The sequence below is a fragment of the Populus euphratica genome, unplaced genomic scaffold (genome assembly GCF_000495115.2).
Source record: "Populus euphratica unplaced genomic scaffold, PopEup_1.0 scaffold5246.1, whole genome shotgun sequence".
In the NCBI taxonomy this organism is placed as follows: Eukaryota; Viridiplantae; Streptophyta; class Magnoliopsida; order Malpighiales; family Salicaceae; genus Populus; species Populus euphratica.
Genome location: NW_011505057.1, coordinates 1 through 3,841, shown reverse-complemented (window position 1 = coordinate 3,841; position 3,841 = coordinate 1). Strand labels below are relative to the sequence as shown.

General features: G+C 32.3%; 1 long non-coding RNA gene across 1 annotated transcript; it reads right to left on the bottom strand.

Moving 5' to 3' along the window:
- Window positions 1-1,098: 1,098 nt before the first annotated feature.
- Window positions 1,099-2,212, bottom strand: LOC105120179 (uncharacterized). Its single transcript, XR_841265.1, has 3 exons — window positions 1,961-2,212; window positions 1,780-1,869; window positions 1,099-1,196 (listed from the first exon to the last, which is right to left on the bottom strand). It is a non-coding gene; the product is annotated as an uncharacterized LOC105120179 (long non-coding RNA).
- Between the last annotated feature and the right edge of the window lie 1,629 nt (window positions 2,213-3,841).

Below are 3,841 nucleotides of genomic sequence, written 5' to 3'. Positions count from 1 at the left end.
AGTAACGACGAATGAACTAGTAACGACGAATGAATTGGGAAATGCCCAACTTGAGAATCTAGCGCCTGCAGCATCTGAATTGTAGTTTGAAGAAGTGTCCTCAGTGGCGGACCAGGCCCAAGTCTCCAGGAAAAGCCCTTTGGGTTCGTACCGAAGGTACTTGAGGAGATAATGACTTTTAAAGTAGTACTTGTGTGTGTGCGCGCGCGTGTCTATATATATATATACACTTGTGTTTTTGTGTGCTGTTATGCGCTTTCTCGCTTGCACCGGAGAGCTTTAGGAGAAATCCAGGCTAAAATGGAACTTTAAAAAAGACTCGATACCATAACAACAAAAGAGATACATATAGTTGTTCAAGGTTCACCTTGGAATCCAAGTCGACGAGGATATCCAAGTGGTGGTTTATCATTTCCTGCAAATGGAAAATCTCGGAGGGATAATGCAGTCCAACTTTAACTCGAAATATTAATGGATATATCATAAAACAACGAAGCAAAGTAACATAATGGACATTAGCCATTGCTCTAATAACAATATAACAAAGCTAGATTAAAATAATTCCAGCCATTCCAAATTAATAGAGGCCACTGCACTGATAGGTTAATGAATTTTATTAGTTAACAGAGCACCCTGCGTGTATCTTACTTTTAGATGTCTAACACACACCAGGCTCAACACCCATTTTTTTCTTGAGAGAGAAGGCTCAACCACCACATTAAATGACTAGGTTCCAATATCTTGTAATCTGGAACTAATTCATGCATTGACCTTTGGCTCCCATCTAGCAATGACATGTTCCTCGACAGCTTTTGCACATTGCCATTACCACATTAACAGTGAGGAGAAAGCACCGTAAATTTAAGCACATAAAACAAAAAAGAATCAGTGGTTGATGATAGAGAGAGAAACAAATTTACAAACAATATCTATCTCGCAAATTCAGCAACTTCCAGTATTCACATCATTTGGTAGAAAAAAATAATCCAGCAAAACTATCACATCCATATTCAAACTGTTGGAGATAGTAAAAGAAGGTGAAAGATGCTTACATAGAGGCAAATTCTAGAAAAGTGGCAAGAGTGGGTTTAAGGTTTTTCTCCTCTAAAATACCAGCAATGACGTTAGAATCTGCAACCCATTTGTCATCAATTTTCACCACTAGGACCTTTCCTTCCGGGCTTATCTCCAAAAACCTATCAAAACAACAACCTTCCAAATCTCAATCCATCATGCTGCATAAAAGCAAAAACATTACACATATTTTTCAATCATATCGAGGGTATTCTAGTCATTAAAGCTCTGTTCATCCATAGTTTATGATACCAGTTGTTATCAATGATGTTGAGTCCTCTTTACACGTTAAAGCATTCCTTTCATATCTGAACTAAAAAAAAATGATCTTAGATTAAAACAATGATATTGCCCTCTAAGATCGTTTTTAAATAGTTTGTTCTCAGTGGTTAACTAAATGAGGGGCTTGTTTTCCCTCGAAGTCAACAATAACCATCACAACTAGCAGGTATCTTCTTAAGCAAATAGCATATATATATAGGCGCACTCACACACATGTGGAACGCATGAAGACATTAAAAACAACAGCTATAAGTGATCCAACACAGCAAGAAAAGCTTCAATCTTACACGTTGGAAATAAAACATAGATACAACAGGAACCATTTTCTCAAACACTTGAAATGAACTACAAAAGCACTCAACAACCTCAAACTATAATAAACACAACTATTCTGAAAACTGACAAATGTGATCATTTTAATACCACGAAGTTTATCACCCAGATTGATGAGATGAGACTTGTATGGAATTTTCTTCTCTTCCAGACTCGATAGAATTCTCTGGCAAATTAGGCCTAAAACAGCAAAAATACATAAGTTCCAATCAAAACCCTGGTGTAAAATCACAAACAAATAACACCCACAAAAACATCAAACAAAATTTACAATATCCGAGAATATTAGGGGCACCAACAATAGCTTTGACACAGATCTCTAAAGCCATTATTTCTGTCCGTGGAAGAAATAACAGTGAAAGGTTGACGGGGGTAGAGACCGAGAGAGAATCGTAGGAATTAGTGACAGGTGAAAAACTGGTGGCTTATTTATTTTGTGATTATGATGGCTTTTGGACTGGAGCGAACTGGACCAGACCAGAAAAGATATGGGCACACATTATGCGTTGAATAATTGAGGATACTATTAGTATATTCTAGGTTTTGAGGAGACGTGTTATAAATATGAGTTATTACAGAAAGGTTGTTTCTTGATCCAGAAACAACTTGCCTTTTCTGACGACCATTTACCCTTTCAATTTTGAACTTACTTTTTATATTCAAGACCCTAAAGAATGAAATTATGGAATGTTTCTCTCCTTTTTTTTCCTTCAAAATTGAACTCGCGATGATGGAAACTTGTTTATGGTCTGATGTTTAAGACTCTGACTAGATTGTTTATGATCTTCTCTCGACCTTTTTTTAGCACAAACCATTAAAGGAAGATAAAATTGTCAAACAATGAAACTTTTTTTTTCTTTCTCAAAGCGTTAAAATGGATTCAATGGATGAATTTAATGTTTGGCTACATGTTTTCATTGTGTAGTTGGAGATGTTCTTAGTGGTGTTAGGATTTTTTTTATTGATAATTAAAATCTTAGGATAAACCATATTGTTGTGGACTTTATCCAAGTACATGTCTGTTGCGAGAGATAGAATGATGAAAAATGGAAAGAACAAAAAACTGAACGAGATATCAATCATTAATTGTCTGATTGTCTTAACCTTTCATTTCCCTTTCTCATCACTCTTTCACGATTTACTCTCAGTTTTTCTAGATATTATCTTGTGTGGTCTAATTATTTTTATTTTTAGTTTTTTAGTTTTAAAATATATTTTTGTATGGTTTTAATTTGTTGATATAAAAAATAAATTTAAAAAATAAAAAATATTATTTTAATATATTTTTTAAGTAAAAACACTTTGAAAACTAATATGCACCACACTTTCAAATAAGTATTTTAAAAAAAAATTATTTTTTACTTAAAAATATATTAAAATAATATATATTTTATATTTTTTTAAATTTATTTTTTAATATCACGACTTTAAAACAATAAAAAACACAAAAAATTAATTTAAAACACAAAAATAAATAAATAAAAAAACTTAAAATTTATTTTCTAATATCATGACTTTAAAACAATAAAAAGCACAAAAAATTAATTTAAAACACAAAAAAATTAAACAAAAAAAACAAACAACCTAGCCATGTAGCCAAACCAGTAAGAGCACTTTCATAAAATTAAAAATATGTTAATGATAATGTGATCTTAGTCCATAATTGATGATAACTTTACGTATCGTAACACTGTTCTTTGATAAATGTACTATTTTCTTTTTCTTGGCCACCTCAATCTCAATTTAAATGTTCATTCAAAAGTTAAAAGTATAGCAAATACTTTTATTCTGTCCTTTTACACTTTCAAGAGGCCCAGAACTCTTCTTACAGGAGAGATATCAATCACCCGTTCACAAGACCTGGGCTTGCTGCTGCAAGCTGATGGTGCTGGCGTTGTTCGTTAGAAGCTCTTTTATTGTTTCTTTATCGAAAGTTGTTGTTTTCATATATATATATATATATATATATATATATATATATATCTGTTCAAATCATGATATGACATATACGGAAGTTAATGATTTTCGCAGAGTGAATCTAATAAAAAGTTTTATTGTAAAATTAAAATGATTTTAAGATAGAACTATTGCAAAAAAGAAATGGTGTAGAATTGGTATTGTTTCAGTAGTTTCATGGCATATTTAATGTTTG